Genomic DNA, 20,324 nt, shown 5'->3' on the forward strand with positions numbered 1-20,324 from the left:
TTATGTATGTACCACGTTTTCTTCGTCCATTCATCTGTCAGTGGACACTTAAGTTGTTTCTATGTCTTGGCTATAGTGAATAATGCTGCAGCGAACATCGGAATGCAGGTATCTTTTTGAGATGGTAACTCAATCTCCTTTGGATATATACTCAGAAGTGAGACTGCTGGATCATATGTTAGGTCTATTTTTACTTTTTTTTTTTTTTTTTAGGAACTCTCCTACCGTGTTCCCTAGTGGCTGTACCAATTTGCATTCCCACCAACAGGGCACCAGGGCTCCCTTTGCTTTACATCTTGCCAGACTTTGTTATCTCTTGTTTTTTTGATGATGGCCATTCTATCAGGCATGAGGTGGTATCTCATTGTGTCTTTGATTCGCATTTCCGTGATGTTTAGTAAAGTTGAGCACCTTTTCATGTACTTGTTAGCCATTTGTATGCCTTTGGAAAAATGTCTGTTCAAGTCATCTGTCCACTTTTTAATTGTTTAGGGTTTTTTTTTTTTTTTTTGCTATTGAGTTATATAAATTCTTTATATATTTTGGATATTAACCCCCATGTCAGATATATGGTTTGCAAATATTTTCTCATCCTGTAGGTTCCGATGTCAGGAAGCTTTCCCCCTATATTTTGTTCTAGTAGTTATATGATTTCACTTCTTATGCTTAAGGTCCATTTCAAGCTAATTTTTCTGAGTGGTGCAGATAGGGGTCCAATTTCATTCAATTGTATCTGGATATCCAGCTTTCCCAACACCATCTATTGAAAAGACTATCCTCTCCCCACTGAGTATTCTTGGCTCCCCCGTCAAACATTAGTCAACCATGTATACGAGGGTCCATTTCTGGGCTGTCATTCCATTCGTCCATGTGTCCACCTTCATGCCAGTAATATGCTGTTTTCCTCTGTGCCCAATGTGGGGCTTGAACTCATGACCCCGCGATCAAGAGTTACACGTTCCACCAACTGAGCCAACCAGGTGCCCCAATACTACACTGTTTTTATTGCTATGGCTTTGCAGGAGAGTCTGATATCAGGAGGGGTGATGCTCCTAGCATTATCCTTTCTCAGAATTGCTTTGGTGCTCCAGGGTCTTCTGTGGCTCCATAGGAATCTTAGGATTGTCTTTTCCATCTCTGTGAAAAATGTCATGGGAATTTTGGTAGACGTTGCATTGAATCTGTAGATGGCCTTGGGTAGTATGGACATTTTAGCAATATTAACTCTTCCAACCCGTGAACACAAGGTATCTTTCCATTTATTGGTGTCTTCTTCAATCTCTTCCATCAGTGTCTTTAGTTTTCAGTGTACAGATCTTTCATCTCCTTGGTGAAATTTATTTCTAAGTCCTCTGCTTCTTATCCTTTACAGTCCACATGCTTTTGCAGGGAGGCCACACACGCAGATGTCCTGTCACTCATTTTCTACATCCAACCACCAGACCAATGAAGCTGTATATGAGGAAGAAGCATGTTCATTTGTTCATTTTCCAATCAATGGGCCTTTCCAGCGTGTCCACTCTGTTACTCAGAGTGTGCAAGTCCTACCCAGGCTGCTAGGGGCACACAGATGAGTCAGGCCAGATTGGAACCCAAAGGAGGTATTAGTGATAAAACCAGGGCTTCATCAGGGACGCTTGGGAAGCTTTGGGGCTTAGTGGGGAAAGAGAATTCAGAGACCACATACACCAGGGATTCGTCTGTGGAGAGAAAATCAGGTCAGAGTGATCAGACTAGAACTAGCCAGGTTACCTCCAGGTCCATAGGCATCCGTGGCCACCAGCCTTCCGCATTTCCTTAGGCCAAGCAGAGAGGGAGAATGGAGGTGGTATAGTTACATGAGCACTGCTCATGAGGTCAGGACGCTGACCTTCAAATCCTAGCTTTTTACTGCATCGGTGCCTTCATTTTTCCATCTGTAAAATCTGGCCATTGGACTAATCCAAGGAGTTCTTTATATTCTGGTCCTATTGGGTTTGGCCCTTGGTATCAGACTAGACCCATTCGACCTGGGGAATGACCACAGCCACGGCCCTCCGCATACATGAGCACCGCAGCACACAAGATTCCCTGCACCACTGTTGCCTTGAAGGATGCGATTATGGCCATCGTAATAACGAAGAAACTGAGTGTCACCGAGTCTCAGAGAGGTGCTGCCACCTGCCTGAGGCAACAAGCAAGTCAGAGGCAAAGCGGACATTCAAACCTCGGTCTCATGCGCCCTGTGACTGGGCTGCTTCTCCAAGCTTCTCCCTCCCAGGGCCCAGGTCAGAGAGATCGGGCCTAGAAGCACAGGCACAGGTGACCCTCTAGGTTCTGCGCCTGGAGGATGGCAGGAGGTGGTGTGGAAAGGCAGAGGTTCTGTCAGTTGTTAGGGGTGAGGCAGCCCCTGGCCAAGGACAGCAGAGCGTCAGGGGATTTAGGCCACGCTGGCGGAGGGGGGTGGCCGGTGTGTCCTCTATCTGAGCCTAGCCCTTCTTACCTTCCTCAGAGCCCTTGTACCAGAGCCTCAGCCCCGCCTTACCCGGCCCCACAGAAGCCAACCCCTCTCCCCAGTGCCCCCAGGCTGAACCATCTGGTAGAGGAAGGCCTGATTCCTTTAATCCAGTGGGCCCCCTGGTGGACCGGCTGGTGGTTGCCCTTCAGTCAAGAAATAAGATTTACAACGTGGGCAGTGGCAGAGACCTAGCCAGGCCTTGTCCCCAAGCAGATACAGAGCGAGCCCTGTTGCACCCCAAGACTCTGTCCTCAGTCTCAGCCTTTGCCCTTTCCTTGTAGATAGGAGCTTCTCCCCCAAGTCCAGAACATTCGTAGGATTCCTGCACCTCACGCAACAAGCACGAGGCCAGCATCGCTTCTTCTCTGAGCATGGCTGGTCATCCTGGCACAAAGCTGAGGGCCGACAGACCTGGCACCAGTCCAGGGAGAGGGGCAGGCTCTAGCTTTTTCTGCTTCTGGGACAACAGGGACAAGAAGGACAACAGGGACAAGAAAGGAGTGCATTTGACAAGTGTGCAAGAGACCATCTTCCCAAGGGGTAAAAGGAGTACCCAGAAGCCCAAAGGAAGGGGGGAGTGTCAAGATCCTTCAAGACCCAAAGCAGCCATGACCCAGAGACGGGCGAGGAGAGAGTGCCAGGGACCAGACTGATAGGTGGGCAATGAGAGTCACCGGCTCAGGAGGGAAGGTAGAGGGTTCAGATTCTGGTGCTCCTGGCCCAGGGAAAGAGACACACGGAACAAGGAATGGCAAAAACAGAGAGAGGGAGGAAACGAAGACAAACATCTAGAAACATTATGATGAAAACTGAGAGTCAGAGACAGAAAGACAGGCAGAGAGAGAGAGAGAGAGAGAGAGAGAGAGAGAGAGACAGTAATAAAAATTTAAATGACCCAGAACTTAAAAGAAATCCAGATAGATATCGAGAGGGAATGCGGTGAAGAATAAGGGGACAAGGAGATATACGTGAGGTGACACGTATACGTGGAGAGATACGTGAGGTGAAGGACAACAGAGAGACAGAGGGAAATGTGGCAGACAGAGCTGTTTGGTCAAAGGATGATTTCAGGTGGTTCAGACACACTCGGAAATGGGGCCCTCACAAAGAACTTGCCACTGTTTGCCAGGGTGCCCTTTCTTGGCCTGCCCAGTAGAAGGACTTTACTGAGCTCCTGCCTTGAGAAAGGAAGAGAAGGTCACTCCCAAGCTAGCCAGGAGCCCCTCCATCTCTGACCCACTCGGAGAGATGTAGTAGGTGAAATTCATTCAGGCACCCTCTGTCAGCGCGGCCGATGTTCTAGATTGTTCTGTGTTCTGAGACTTCCTCCACCATCCCCCATCTTGTGCTCCTCCTCCAGAGGAGGCAGCCCTGCCTTGTGGTCTGGGGGCTCTCCTTGTCTCCTTGCCTCCCACTGACCACCCCTGCCCCCAGGCATTTCTCCCAAAAAAACTCTTGATTATCTAATCTTATCTTGACATCTGCTTTTCAGAGGTTCCAAAGAACGCACACATCCATTTGTTTTGACTTGAATTATTCAAGCAGGGACGGAAAAGAAAGTGCGGAGGCAGAAGAAGTTTTGGAAAAGTAAGAACATGTGTTTTTCTAATACATATCATTATTAAATGAAGACGGTTTTCAGATTTCATTAGAAACATTAGAACGAGTGAGGTCCCTTGGGTGCCTGGGTGGCTCAGTGGGTTAAGTGTCCGACCTCGGCTCAGGTCACGATCGCACTGTTCCTGAGTTTGAGGCCCTGCATGGGGCTCTGTGCTGACAGTTCAGAGACTGGAGCCTGCTTCGGGTTCCGTGTGTGTGTCTCTCTCTGCCCCTCCCCTGCTCGTGCTCTTTGTCTCTCAAAAATAAACATTGAAAAAAATTACAAAAGGAAAGAGTGAGGTCCCCGTTGTATTTATTTATTTTTTAAAAGTTGATTTATTTATTTTGAGAGAAAGGGGGGGAGGGGCAGAGAGAGAGGGAGACAGAGAATCCCAAGCAGGCTCCGCTGTCACTGCAGAGCCTGACGTGGGGCTTGATCTCATGAACCATGAGATCATGACCTGAGCTGCAATCAAGAGTCGGATGCCTAACTGACTGAGCCACCCAGGCCATTGTATTTAAATGAAAATACTCATCATATCCTTAAAATTTTAGCACTTGCAACCATGTAAGTTATGATGAAAAATATTATACGTCAACTTAAAACATTCTAGGCAACGGCAGCTTCACAAAACTTTGTTTCAGGTGTGTGTGTGTCCAAGAAAAATAAATTTTTTGAAGGCCACGTTCCCCGACCTGAAATCCTTGTGTGACCCCTAATCAAGACTGAATCACATAGCAGAAGGTAAGAAATGCAAGGGTATCATTTCATTATTAGGTAGCTTAGGGGCTGCACCCCCACACTAAGACTTAAGGTAGCTAAAGTGGGTCACAGTGTTTCTTTTCCTGATTTATGATGGGTCTACATTTGAGACCCTAAAGTAGCTTGGAACAAAGGCACGACCTGCTCCATTTCCAGCCCTAAGTTCCAGACGTGGCCCGAGAACACTCTACTCGCACGAGTGGAAAGGCAGCAACACCAGAGACAATCACCCGTCTTCCTCATCCACCTGGGGGTAATGTGTACAGCTTTCACAGGATCCAGACCCAGAAGATATGACTCAAAAATGCCCCTGGAATCTGACCAACAAAAAACCTGAAGGTCAGGAGACACTGCGAGAGAGAAACATATCCGAAAAAACAGAAGTGCAAGAACCAACCAAAATGAAATGTGAAACAGTAACTTCTACCCTTTTTACAAACTCTAAAGGACCCCCCCCCCCCCCCCGGGGAAAAGGCTGAAAGAGAAGCGAGGTGGGGGGCGGGGGGACATCCAGGAGTCATAGATTTTCATGTAGTTTTAAATATACAACACAATTTCTTTCTGTTGTTTTCATATTAATAAGCATTTAACTTTTGATGAAAGAAAGTTTGGGGAGTGAGCAGAGTGTGGAGGAATTGGGGGTCAGTTATCCAGGTCTCAGCCGGTGCCATGGGTCTTCTCAGGTCTGGTTAAGAAGGGGTTTCTACCTGGGGAGAGAGGAAGGAATCAGAGATGTGGGAAGGTGCAAACTGTAGTGGGGTGGGTGGGGGGCATAGATTGGGTCCCCAGACCACTCAGGGCCTGAATCCTGCCAGCTACTCTCTTCCCAGGGGCACTGGGAGGTGCTGCCCGGGAATCAGGGACAAGGGAGAGAGAATTCCAGGAGAGACATCCTCAGGAATGAGAATCTTAGAATCCCTTACCTCACATTTTTAATGTGGAGAGGAAAGTGATTCACTATTATAAGCTGTAAGAAAAAACAATGGCAATTGAAAATAATCATACTAAAAATTCGGGAACAGTTGAGGGGCTTGGAGATCATCTCATCCAAACGGCGCCACCATTCAAAAGAAAGGCGTGATGTCTATTACAGGAAATTAAACTGCGCCTTTCCTCGGAAGGGGGTCTTGGGGCCTCCCTCGCTAGGGCCCACGAGACGAATTTCAGGGTAGATCCCAATTGTAAAGCTCTGTTCTCCAAGGTTTCCCAGGGCAGTGACCGTTCTCGATTCCCTCCGGGACACCGTGTTCTTCGGGTACATTCCTGGGGCAGAGGCTAGAGCAGCAGACGCGGGGTTGGGGCGGGGGTGGCCGTGTCTCACCTCAATCCCAGCTTGTCAAGGGCTCCAGACACTGCTTCTTGCAGTTGTAGAAACAACACTTCTTCGTCCTGGGGCAACCCTTATCGCGCTTGCACGCAGGGAAGAGGGTGAAAGGGCATTCAAGAAGAAACTCTGGGCAATAGCCAGGTTTCTGGTAAGCTGGGGAGAAATGCCACAGGGTGAGGTGGGGGCACCGGAGCGTCGTGGCCAGGCATCGAAGCCGGCAGGTCCCCGGGACCGCTCCGAGGAATGTTCCCCCACCCCGGCCACACGCGAGCCCGCTGCGCCCGGACACACTCACGCCTCTGCCGCTTCCGCCTCGCGGGCTGCGCCGTGTGCAGGCAGACGAGGAGGAGGAGGAGGATCACGGCGAGCGCGTAGAGGCCAAGCGGCTTCATGGCGCGGCCAAGTGTGCGCCTAACGCGCGGGCAGATTCTTGGCTTATATCGCCTCTGGCGGGGGCCCGCCAGCAGGGGGCGCTGTGGTTCCCAGGGTCCAAGGTCACAGGTGCCTCTCTGGAACCGGGAAATAGCAGCGGTTTCCTTCCCCACACCCCCTAGGAGAGGCTCTGCAAGAACTCCTAGGCGTCACTTTGTAACTTGCGAGAGCCCAGGAGAGCTCCCGCCTTTTCAGGGAGGGTCCGGGCTGGCCTGGCCCCTGATTCTTCGTGCTTCATGGAGTGGATTTTGAGGCAGTAGGAGGGAACTGGCTTTCCCCAGGGGCACTCGTTAGATCGGACAGACTCTGCTCTTCTCACTGTGTATCCAGAACGATGTAAAACCCATCCCTCTGAGCAGATTTCAGAAATGGGTACATTTGAAGAGCTTACTTTGAACAAATGAACATTGGAAACACACACAGGCACAAAAACAGGGCAAGAAAATGAGCTATTAGCAAGATAATATCTAGATTTATGGAGACTATCAATACATTGGGCACTGACGAGACAGAACTTTAAGATGTGTGATGAATGTTTTCTACCCCCGGTCTTTATGCCTCCATGACCTCGTATAAACTTCATTTGCTGCTGAGGTCAAAAGTCTAACTGCAGGTCACTTTGGAATGTGAAACCAAGGCCCCAAGACCGTGCTGGCTCTCCCTGCCCTCCCATAAAAGTGTATGATGTCCCTGCTTGCTTGGTGGCCCTTTTCTTTTTTCTTTTTTTTAATTTTTTTTAATGTTTATTTATTTTTGAGACAGAGACAGAGCATGAACAGGGGAGGAGCAGAGAGAGAGAGAGACACAGAATCTGAAACAGGCTCCAGGCTCTGAGCTGTCAGCACAGAGCCCAACGCGGGGCTCGAACTCACGGACCCTGAGATCATGACCTGAGACGAAGTCGGACGCTTAACTGACCAAGCCACCCAGGCGCCCCTTGGTGGCCCTTTTCTGCAGCTCTCTGCCTCCCACAGCTGATCCCGATTCTCCTGCGTGTATCCATAAATCTGTTTCTTCCCGGAATTGCTTAACATGGGTGTGGTTTTTTTCAACACTATATGGTCGGTTTAACTCTCAGAAGTCAGTAGAATACTTCTTATTAACAGATAAAGGGAAAATCATGATCATCTTCACATCAGCAGTAGAATATATAAAAAAATCATTTCTCTATTGATGGTAAAAGAACATACTGGCACAGGGTTAGAAGTTCACTGAGTTCATTTGATAGCAAGCGTCTATGAAATCCCTGTTACGGAGGTAAGTACTTTCAGAATGCTGGAGTCAGAGCTGCTCCTCCATAAAAGCTGTTCGAACACTACAAATATTGTCAAAATCAACCTTTTCAGAATGTTGGAGCTTACCAAAGGCTTGCAACAATCTATGAAGTCTTTATTCAAGAAGAACAGGTGAATCTCAGCGAGAAGAGAGAGCGCTGTGACCAGTTGATTTGCCCTGTTCCCATCCCTTTCTTCCTGGCTGTGCGGCAGCCCGGAGGCCAGCGGGCTTGCGCTGTGGTAGCTCTGAGGACCAGCAGAATGGCAGTTGCAGGAACAGAGAATGGATTTGATGCTACTCAAAAGCTCCGTCTCCAGAAAATTGTCACTATTTGACCTGTCTGGCACCTTCCTTTTTTTTATGAAGAGCCTGTATTTATTCCACCTAACTCAGAGCTTGCTTTTTGTGCTCAGTCCTCTCCCTGGGTCAGTCCTTTTGACATCGTGGCTTCTTCAGACAAGGAGACCAGTTGGAACTAGTGAGAGGCTGACCACAAACCCTAAAAGGAGGAAGTGGGGAATGAAATGTCTAGGAGGTTTTGAAGATTCTATCCTATTCACGAGAATTCATGGGAATCGAGAAGCCCACACACACGCGTGGGGTTGTGCTTCTGTCTGGGGCTGTGTACGTGCCTCTGAATAGAGGCCTGCTGCTCCATTTACATATTGGCCACATCCTTAATCTCGATTAGGATTTTATGGAAGATTTTGATGGTTGTCATGAACTTACTATTCAGGTTGGATACCATCACTATCTTGGGATCTCTCTTGGTGTCCACCTTGTTGTATATGATTGAGTGGTTCTTGTTTTGTTTTGTTTTTTAATTTTGTAATGTTTATTTTTGGGAGAGAGAGAGAGAGAGAGAGAGAGAGTTGTGGGGGGAGGGGCAGAGAGAGAGAGAAGGAGACACAGAATCTGAAGCGGCCTCCAGGCTCTGAGCTGTCAGCACAGAGCCCCGCATGGGGCTTGAACCCACAAACCACAAGATCATGACCTGAGTGGAACTCAGAAGCTTAACTGACTGAGCCACCCAGGTGCCACGAATGGTTCTTGTTCTTGATATTAGCCTGGCATGTCACTGTATATAGGCCGTGCCCTTGATCTTGATTAGGATTTTGTGTCTGATTATGATCACTGTCACATACTTGCTTTAAAGTTAGTCTCCAAAGTTGGTCTTTGGAGCCAGCCTGGTGTCTGCCTTTTTGTCCAGAATCGTGTGGACCTTGTTTTCTCTTTAGAAATCCATATGATCCATCTGGTAATTGATAATAAGAATCTTGGGGCTCAATAGTCTCCAAAGTTCCCTTCCATTTCTTACCACTACCCACCTGTTCCCAACCACTCATGATATTCCCCAAAGGGCTGTGGTTTGTGTGGTTTGTGTTGTGGAAGACTTTGTTCCAAAAAAAAAAAAAAACCAAAAAGAATTAGTTCCCATCAGGGAAGAGAGTATGTGGTTCTCTCCTAGCACCCAGGATACCCTTAAAAGCCATTCTCCTTGACTAGCTTTTCCCCTAAGCCCACCTCCTACACTCACTACTGAGTCCCTTCATAGCTGCATGCTTCTCAAAAATGAGGAGCAGAGGAAGGACAAAGATATCGGACTTCATCTTGCCAGGAAAGCCTTGGCTGAGAGCTGAGTTGAGTTTCTCATGTATGCCTTCCCTTGACTGTGTGTGTCAGGGGTCAGCCAAAGTTACAAAAGGCCCTGCCCTTTCTTCGCTTATCAGTAAATGCCAACTTCCTCACTCCTGCTCAACAGGGGCCACTGTCAGAGTCCCCAGGGACTTTGCAAAGGGATACAACGTTGGAGGCCTTTGTCTTCCCCTATAAGCTCCAGCAAATCTTTACCAACACTCATAGATCATCATGCTAAGCCTTCTGTATTTACAGAAGAAACTCAGTCCAGAGAAAAGAGACTTACTTCAGGTTACAAAACTAATCCTTCCATGATGCCATCATTTATTTTTTTTTAATTTTTTTTAACGTTTATTTATTTTTGAGACAGGGAGAGACAGAGCATGAACGGGGGAGGGTCAGACAGAGAGGGAGACACAGAATCCGAAGCAGGCTCCAGGCTCTGAGCTGTCAGCACAGAGCCCGACGCGTGGCTCGAACTCACGGACCGCGAGATCATGACCTGAGCCGAAGCCGGATGCCTAACCGACTGAGCCACCCAGGTGCCCCCATGATGCCATCATTTAAATACTCCATCACAGAAGCGCCTGTGTGGCTCAGTTGGTTTAAGCGTCCAACTCTTGATTTCAGCTCAGGCTCATGAGATCCAGCCCCTTGTTGGGCTCTGTGCCGACAGCACAGAGCCTGATTGGGATTTTTTCTCTCCCTCTCTCTCTCTCTCTCTGCCCCTCTCCTGCTCACTCTTACTCTCTCTCCAAATAAATAAATAAACATAAAAAATTTAAAAAATATTTAAATACTCCATCACAAATGTAACCCTGTACTTCTCCTTGTTTCAAAATGGTCTTGAGACAACATTCTATTTCACTGAGGAGGAACAGTCATAGAGGTAGAAAGACATTGAAGACAAATGAAAGCCAAAGAAAGAAGACTTCAAGAAGTAAACAGTGTGCACCAATTACAAAACTGACTGTGAAGTTCATCACAATAAAGACTGACATGTGCCCAAAGCTTTACTGTCTCCAGCTGCTGCTAGTAACCTTAATTACAGAAGATTAATACAATTGTTGGGTTGAGTTGTCAGTTGGAAGATAGAGAACAGAAGTAGTCTTTTCAAGAAGTCCGAATTTGCAATGGAATGGGAGTCTGGGCTGTACCTGTGGGTAAGGTGAGCTCCAGAGATATTTTCAAAGGATGGGAGGAATTTGACAGGTTTTAATGGTGATGGCAATGAGTATTGGATAAAGAAGTAAGAGTGTTGGTTTTTCTATCGAGTTCTTTTCAGTAAATCTACCTAAAAAACAAAATTAAATTTTTTAAATGTTCATTTATTTACCAAGAGGGGGTGGGGAGAGGAAGAGAGAGAAAGAGAGAAGGAGAGAGAGAGAATCCCAAGCAGCCTCTGTGGAGCCCAACAGAGGGCTCGATCTGTGAGATCATGACATAAGCCAAAATCAAGGGTCTGATGCCCAACTGAATGAGCCATCCAGGTTCCCCCACAAATTAATTTTTTAATAAAAAAATTTCCTGCATCAATAGTAAACAGCTACAGCCCAATAGTCTGTGAGGAATGTTTGCCACCATCGATGAATTTATTAATATATTGAGAGAGGATGCAAAGAGAATATTTCCAACTTATCTGGAGAAGTGCAGCTTTCTGCAAATGTGAGAAGGTCCTGAATAGTCCAAAGAGCATTCCTTTACTTTGACCCATGAAATTGGCTAGTGGACAGACCACAGGACCAGTGAAGCATCCCAATAGTGACCGTGTGTGGATTCAAAACACCATGGAAGGTGGTTCTGAAGGAAGGATGGCTTTGACAACATATTTCCAATCATTCTATCCTAAAATCCTGATCTACTTGTAAGGAATGCCATATGTAAAGGGAAAGATCAACCAAGCTTTTTATGTAAAGAACAGAGATTAAAAATTACTAAGTTGTCAAACATAATGCATGTGGGCTAAATGGTTTCACTAAGCCATTCTGAGCTCCCACCAAGGTTATGTGTGTGCCCCAAGGGTGGTAATATCAAAAGCTGAGGGGCAAAATTTCCCTTGGGCAGAGACCTGAGCAGATTAGGTTGAAATGTTCCTGAACTGTAATTGTCTACAGTGCCTACTGTGCCCTAATTACCTTTGTACTCCTTCCTGCCATTCCCTCAGGAAAATGCCAGAAACCACTCTGTTCCAGGTGGGCCAGTAGAAGAAAGGATCTGACAGCATTAATTTTAGTTATGAATCCAAGAACAAAATCTTTGTCGCATCCTGTGTGCAGAAGATACAGATAAAACAAAGGGGCTGAAGATTTGCAAAAACAAACCAGAAAATCGCAGACCAAAAATAGCATGAGATTATGATATTCATATTAGAATACAATTCAGGGGTGCTTAGGTGGCTCAGTTGGTTAAGTGCCCGACTCTTGGTTTCAGCTCAGGTCATGATCTCATGGCTGTGGGATCGAGCCCCGCAACAGGCTCTGTGCTGACAGCAGGGCTGACAACATGGAGCCTGCTTGGGATTCTCTCTCCCTCTCTCCCTGCCCCTCCCCTGCTCTCTCTCTCTCTCTCTCTCTCTCTCACTCACTCTCTCTCTCTCTCAAAAAAAAAAACTTTAGAAAATAGAATTCAATGAAATTTGAAAAAAATGCATTTCAAAATTTAAAAAGAATGTATTGATACAAATGAAAGAAGCAATCAGTGTTTTCAAAAGCAGAAAAGTGGTAGTATCGGTGAATAAGTCCTTGGTACGATGTCTTGATAGGGAAAGGAAAAGCTCCTCCTGGAAAAATCAAGAAGAGGGAGGAAAATATTAAAATATGTAAGATTTGATATGAGAATGGGAAAATAACATGCCCAAAGGAAAAAAAGAGGGAATTTCACAGTGTTTTGCTCAGTTCAATGCAAAATTACTTGACAACATAGAAAATGTTACAGAATGAATTACCTCATTGCTTTAAGAATAGATAGAAAACCCAAACTGTACAAATATGAAAGAGGTACAGGAAATTGTCTATTCATCTCTTGCCTTAGTGCCACAAAGCGCTAGGCCTAGATGATTTAATATAGAGCAATAGGATGAGAGAAATCATAGTGGAAAGCTCCTGCAGAAACTTCCTTAAGACTGTGGAAGGAGAAATGGTTGCGGAGAAAGTTCAAGCCCCACATTAACATGTACAGGAGCAGGATGGGTGACAGGGACATTCACCGGGCTGATAATTTGGATCAGCTGATACAGCAAAGCCCACCCCTCTCTACCACTTGTATTTGGAGTAGTGTTCATCTCCAAGAGTTTTACAGCTAGCAAGACTACCCATCAAAAATGAAAGAGAAATTAAGACACTCCCAGAAAAATAAAAACTGAAGGATTTCATCATTGCTAGATATCACCTATGAGAAATGCTAAATGGAGTCCTTGAGGAGAAATGGAAGAACACTCCACAGTAATCCCAAACCAGAAAAAGAAACAAAGAACAATAGTAAAGGTAAATATTTCATCCACATTCCTGGTTACAGCTGCCATAATAATTCAGCGTATACATGTGCCACCATTGATTAATCACCCTCCTTCCTGTGTGTGGGCATTTAGTTTGTTTCCAGTACTTTGCATTTGCAAACAATACTGCAATTAATACATTTACTTTAATTCCACACTTTGGCTTATATTGTTCTATGGGTTTGGAATTGCTACTGGACAAGTATCACTCGCCACCGGAAGGTATAACCCTATACTTTCGTTCAGGGTCAGGCTAAACTAATGTGTCAATGGTCGTTTTTGAAAAACTCCTAAATCCCCCTGCCTTGGTCTACCTCCTGTGGAAAGAAAAATGATTTGAAATCAGAACAGATAGTTCCCATTCCCAGCTCTGCTCCCGACTCCTAAACAGTTTTCCATCTGTAAGGAGGATGTGGTTTTCTGATCCTGTCCACAGGGATTTCAACTCCAAACTCAATGTAGGGTTGTGGCTTGGGGCATCTGTTATGAGCTGCAAAGAACCTGGATGCCTGGGGACAGACACACATGGCTGGTTAGAACAGAGTCTGCAAGGTCCTGGAAAGTGGCTCAAGTGTAGCTAAGCTTATAGCGATACTCGTTCTTCTAACCCCGGGGTGCACAAAGACCCTGGAGAGGGGTATCTGATTCTTTGTCTCAGCAACAGATAGGTGGTACTGGGGAACTGTGGGTCTCTTGTGGAGGGTGGTGTCAAACAATGACCTATTTTCTGGGCTCTTTACTCACAAGCCACACTGAACACTATCTCCAACACAGCTCCATGGATGTAGCTCAGAGATTCTGCCCAGGGTAAGAGGCAGTCTGTAACAACAGAGAGCTCTGAAGCTCTCCCCCCAAAACTGACTTTATTTAAAACAGAACGTGGGAAAGTTCAAGCCTATAGGCGCTCTTGAACACAATGAAGATTTTGGTGGTAAGCAATTAAGAAGAAGTTGGCAGCTCCGTGAGAGCAAAAAGCTCAGTGACAGGCCAACTAGTTGACTAATTTACAACTAGTAATTCCCTGAGAGATTCATGGAAAAAGAACCCTCCTGGGTGGGAACAAATCTCAAAGACTGACCTCATAGACTACTTCTGCAACGGGGCTCAAATAATTGGATAAAACTGTGAAACAATTTCTGCCACAGGGAATGTTTGGAAAAAATAGAGCAATCAATTGTCAATTTCGTGGAGCCTACAAGCTGGGTGTGATGCTGACAGCCACACAGCTTAACAGACAGCCTGGAAGAATGATGGTGATCTTTCTAAAGTAACACTCACAGGCTGGGACATGGGAAAGGACCTAAGCTTGTTAGAAATTTTCAGTATTTGAGTGTTTTTGGTATTTGGAGGGATCCAACGTGCTCTCACCCAGGGCAGTTTTGCCCCCCTGAGGACACCAGACAATGCCTGGAGACATTTAGTCACACCACAGGGGGATGATCTAGGCAGAGGCCAGGAATGTTGCCAAGCATCCTACAATGCACAGGAAAACTCTGATCCCCACAAAAAAAAGAATTATCTATCCCAAAATGTTAACAGTGCCAAGGTTGAAGAATCCAGGGTTGGGTGTCGTGGACCAGTACTTGTGTTCATCAGGGACAGTTAAGGAAAGGATGTGATTGGGTGTTGAGTCCTCCCTGAAAGGATCAGTGTCAAGCAGACTTTGGTCAGCTGTCCTTCTGCATCTTAGTCTTTTTTTTTTTTAATTTTCTTTTTTACATTTACTTATTTTTGAGAGTCAGAGACAGAGCACGAGCGGGGGAGGAGCAGAGAGAGAAAGAGACACAGAATCGGAAGCAGGCTCCAGGCTCTGAGCTGTCAGCAAAGAGCCCGATGCAGGGCTTGAACCCACAAACCGTAAGATCATGACCTGAGCTGAAGTTAGACGCTCAACCAACTGAGCCACCCAGGCGCCCCTGTGTCTTAATCTTTATGAGACTTTGGTTCTTCCAGTGACTCTGTTGCTCACAATACCTAACGGTGTCCTAATCCATAGATTCCAGATTCTCAGCAGGAGATCTTCCGCTCTTGGTTTTATTTTGAAGATCAATTTTTTAAACCAAGAGTTTGTTTTGATTTTTAGTTTGTTTACTTTTTAGAGCCCATTGAACATATTCGGCAACATGCTTGCAATCTTCTAACTGGAATTTCCCATTGCAATTAATGTTTTCATAGCAAGTGCCCTATTTCAAGTAGAAGCCTATTTATGAAGGGACAGGACAAGTCTCCCTTTACTTCAGCTGTTAAGTCCACCCACAAAATTGTTTGAAAATTTTCAGTCTATTTTTAAAGGCTCTTTATCTTTATTTTGTTACAGATTTGGTTCTTTGTGCAGTTTACCCTTGAGAGACAGTGTTTCTGAAATGGCCCTAGTGTGTTTCCTGCTTTTCTAGTGCTCTCGAGGCCATTTTAAATAAGAAATTACCATATTTCATAGATCAAGTAACTTTCCTACATTCAATAACCAGTGAGAAAACATAGCAAAAGATAAGATTCCATTCACAAAAACAGACATATATATATATATACAAATAATTTTTTATTATATATATATTATATATATATATATATATATATATATAATTTTTTATTATTATTTTAGAGATAGTGTGCAAGCATGGGAGAGGAACAAAGAGAGAAAGAATCCCAAGCAGGGTGTACCCTCAGTGCAGAGCCCCATGCAGGGCTCGATCCCACAACCTTGGGATCATGACCTGGGCCGAAACCAAGAGTTGGATGCTCAACCTACTGAGCCACACAGGTGGCCCAGATACACTATTTCTTACACTATAAATTTGATGCATTGCAATGAAATAACCAATAGTTAGGGTTTCTAAATGATTTAAAATTGTTCTAAATGCCACCTGATAAAGAAAGCATTTGAGATTTGCCAGGACAAAACTGATGATAAGTTACCATGGGAGGAGTTACCCAATGACACATTTTCCCCCTTGTGCTAGACTGTCAGGAATTTTATTTTATTTTGTATTTTATTGAGGTATAATTGACACATGACATTATATTAGCTTCCAGTGTATGGCTTATGACTACATATAAATATGCACTGCGAAATGATGACCACAGTAAGCTCAAGGACACATAAAATTTTTTTTAGTGTTTATTTAATTTTGAGAGAGAGACAGAGTGTGAGCGGGTGAGGCACAGAGAGACAGGGAGACACAGAATCCGAAGCAGGCTCCAGGCTGCCTGGAGCCCGACGCAGGGCTCAAACTCATGAACCATGAGATCATGACTTGAGCTGAAGTCAGACGCTCAACTGACTGAACCATCCAGTGCCCCAGCTCAATGACACATATTAATGCAACCAAAATTATCATAAAAATACACCAACATAGTTAGGACATACAGTAATGGTGGGGGCATACAGACACATGTCAACGGAAGAAAAGGGAAATTCAGGGCCTATAGGAATTTATAAATGGTAAAGGCAGAATTCCACATCACCAGAGAAGTGTCAGAAAATTCAGTACGTGATATTGAAAGAGATGGTCGGCAATTCCGGCAGGAAATACTGGATTTCTGTCCCATCCATTATCTCAAAACAAGTTTTAGATGATGAAGGATTTAAGTTATAAAAATACTCAAAGAAAACATGACTACAGTTTTGTATACTACTGATATGGAGACGACCTTCTGAAAGCCAGTTGATATAGCTAAGCACATACAAATGGAAAACTTTTGTAGGGCAAAAATCAATCAGAGAGTAGGAAAAACAATTCGAAATTGGAAAAATAAGAGTAAAGACATATGATGGAAATATACATTCTATAATGTATCAAAAGACTGTTTATAAAATAATAAAGAAAAGAGATGACCTAATAGAAAAATGAGGGGCGCCTGGGTGGCCCAGTCGGTTAAGCGTCCGACTTCGGCTCAGGTCATGATCTCGCGGTCCGTGAGTTCGAGCCCCGCGTCGGGCTCTGTGCTGACAGCTCAGAGCCTGGAGCCTGTTTTGGATTCTGTGTCTCCCTCTCTCTCTGACCCTCCCCCATTCATGCTCTGTCTCTCTCTGTCTCAAAAATAAATAAATGTTAAAAAAATAAAAAAATAAAATACAATCTTAAACAAATAAACATGACTCCTTTTTTATTTGGGCCTATGAGACTGGTTCCCCACCACTGATTTGGGCCAATTCCGTCTGTCACTGGCCTTTGCCTCCCTTACTGTGAAATGGGTGGCTTAGTCGCTTAGGACCTTTCTTGCTTGAGAAACACTCCAAGAGTCTCAGCAAAGGTCTCTCTGCCCTGTAAGGAGGAAATTGGCAAGAGAAGAGCAGAAAGATCAATGTGAGGACATCAAAATGATGCGAATGCCTCGTGATAATGGCTACCCGGGCCTTTTGTGCACTGTCTTCTTATCTTCTCCCCAAACCTGCATATCTTTGATTCTACTCTTTGTCTTGAGTGATGTTGTGACCATGGAATGCCTGCTGGGAACTTGATTTCTGGTTCAGGTAGAATGAATAGATCAACAAGTCTTTTTGGAAAGGCTACCAGTCCCCCAGGGTTAGTCAGCTAGTCGGCATCCTATGGAAAGAGAAAAAACAGTATCGGGACAGGTAGTTCCTGGCCCAGCTGTGCCCTTGACGCCTAGTGTGGACTTTGATGGCTCCCCTAGGCTTCAGGTTTCCCATTGCAGGAATCTGGATTATGGCGGAGGGGATTTCCAATCCAAATGCAGCAGAAGGTTGCAGCTCAGGGCATCTGTGACAAGCTGAGAAGCACGCGGTGTCGGTGCATGACCCTTGTCACGCTGACCTCCTCGGGGCAGACACACATGGCTGACTGGAACAGAGTCTCCCCATCTGAGGATATTCTGGACAAGGAGAGCCTAGAAAGAGATCAAAGAATGTCCAAAAATTATCAGCGACCCTGCCTTTTCAGCCCCCAAAGTGCACACAGAGCCTGCAGATATGACATCAGGGTTTTATCTCAGCAAAAAAACTCATCAGCTGGAGAACGCTATGTCTTCGGGAGAAGCGCGGTAGCAGTTGAGCTGTTCCCAATTAACCTCTCAGGGTAATTTCACTAATATCACACAGCCTCTCATTTCCCGCCTTTCCCATCGTCACCACTACATGCAGTTATGAGGCAGTGGGTGGTTTCGAGGATGCCGGCCAAGAGGCCTTGGAGACCCTCCTGCTCCGATCCCCTTCCTTTTCACACGTGGTTCAACTACAGGCAGCAAGTTCGGCCAGACCCTTGAGGTGGGAGTGTTTTAGACAACGTTCATTTCTTGACTTCTAACCGTACACACACCGTTCCTGTAATGAGGGAGTCTCCTGCCAGGCTCGTCTTGGCAGTGGGAGGCTGAGGCCAGGTCCCCCGCAGATGATGGAAAGTTCAGATGCCTGCTGTCCCTGCCTTCTCTGCAGCCACCAAGTGTGGTTCAAACAGCACATGCATGGACTGTCACGGATGTGAGGACTAGTGGAAGTAAGCAGTAGACACGGGGACAGAAAGAAGTGAGGATTTATTCCGGCAGCCAATGGCTGCAGCATCTCACTGCCAGGGAGGGGGGTGAACGCGATGGCCAAGGCTTTGGCCGCGTAGGCTAACAAGATGTGACGTCAGCTTGCCCGGAGGCAGCAGTGCTGTGCTTTATTGTGGTTCAGGAGGAAAAGACCGTGGGACAGTGTTATTGAATAAGTGTTCCCATAAAAACACCAGGCTGCAGACTAGGGAAGACCAAGCACCGTGTAGTGTGGAAAAGCGGAGAATGTAAACCAGGATTAAAATAGGAGCAGACCGGAGTCGGGCTCTGTGCTGACAGCTCAGAGCCTGGAGCCTGCTTGGGATTCTGTCTCCCTCTCTCTCTGCCCTTCCCCTGCTCACATTCTGCCTCTCTCTCTCTCTCTCAAAAATAAAACATTAAATTTTTTAAAATAGGGGCAGAAAATTGATTTGGGGTTTATTAAAAGTCGCCTTGTGAAATAAATGACTGTCAAGGGAGAAACTGGTAAGACAGCTGTCTCGGTGTGTATTTAGCTCAGTATGAGAAGGCACTTTCCCAGGACATTCCCATGGTGACTAGGGAGTGTGGCCTCTGTTTCAGAGGCAGGAACCTTTATGCCATTCCCTTTGCAAATGTCACCTCAAAGAGCTTCGTGGGGAGTTTGGAACCTTATGGAAATCCACCGTGGAGAAGCTACTTAATGTCTGTTGACTGCCCACTGTGTGGGACGCCCTTCTTGTATGTTGGGCGCCCTTCTTTCTGAGTCTGTATTTGAGTCTGGATGAGAGGCAGAGACGGTTTCCCATTGCAGGAACTGAACAAACAGACTCACTTTCATTCGCCCCCGACCCCCAGGGCTGCTCAGCAAATCCGAAGTTCCCCCTGGCACGTCACATCTCCCCGAGTGGCTCCAAGCAGCAAGGACGAAGGGGCATTCTTCCCCAGGGCCACACAGTATCACTGTCCACACCAGCGCCTGAGTCACGGGCACCGGTGGCCCCAGGGAGTGTGCGGCAGCCAGGTGTCCCCATCACACAGCTGTGGAACTGGCTGTGTTTCTGGCTGTGGTCACACTGGACGCTCTCGTTCTTACGATACACCCCGCAGCCCGAATCTTCATAAATCCCTGGAGGCACATTTTGCAGACTGGGTTCTTAGCGTAGCAGTGGCTGGGACAGAGGGAGGGGCGCAAGTTCCATTGCAAAGTGCCACCAGCAAAAGTACCGGAGAGAAGCAGGACTGGGCCCACGAAGGGAGCCAGCGCCATGCTGACCTGACCGCGTCTCTGCCGGCCCCACCGGGAGCCCTGGAGCAAGCATTTTCCACGAGGAGTCCTCCCTTGGGCAGAAAGTACCATAGCCCTACCCTGTCCCTGGCTGGGGGGCCCCAGCTCGAGCACCAAGGTGGTGCCTGAGAAGCATTTAGTTACGCTTGCACAGCTGGGCCGAGAGGGGCTCCTTGAAGGGGGTCTGGGCTGCACCCGTCCCAGTCAGACCCAGTGCCCGCCTTGTGCTGCAGTCACACTGGGGAGCAGTACCTCCAGATGGATGCTTTTGCGGAGGGAGACGCCAGAGGATGGGGGTGAGTGGGACAAACTTCAGCGCCAACCCCTGCTGTTGGCGTCAGGCCCACAGCCACTCTTCCTCGTCACCCTGCTGGCCACTCCATTCCACAGCCTCCTTGTCCTTGGCCGCCATCAGTGTTACGCTCAGTGGCTTACCTGGTGGTGCGACCAAAACCCTTCTTCTGAGGGTCACCACACCTTTCTCGGGCCAGGGAAAGTGGTCCTGCTGGGACCACTGGGACTGCTGGGCTGGTCCTCGCT

General features: G+C 46.5%; 1 long non-coding RNA gene across 1 annotated transcript; it reads right to left on the reverse strand.

Annotated features, from left to right (window-relative positions):
• Positions 1–4,563: 4,563 nt before the first annotated feature.
• Positions 4,564–6,608, reverse strand: LOC122214893. Its single transcript, XR_006200133.1, has 4 exons — positions 6,482–6,608; positions 6,181–6,339; positions 5,783–5,826; positions 4,564–5,566 (listed from the first exon to the last, which is right to left on the reverse strand). It is a non-coding gene; the product is annotated as an uncharacterized LOC122214893 (long non-coding RNA).
• Between the last annotated feature and the right edge of the window lie 13,716 nt (positions 6,609–20,324).

The sequence above is a fragment of the Panthera leo genome, chromosome A3, assembly GCF_018350215.1.
Source record: "Panthera leo isolate Ple1 chromosome A3, P.leo_Ple1_pat1.1, whole genome shotgun sequence".
In the NCBI taxonomy this organism is placed as follows: Eukaryota; Metazoa; Chordata; class Mammalia; order Carnivora; family Felidae; genus Panthera; species Panthera leo.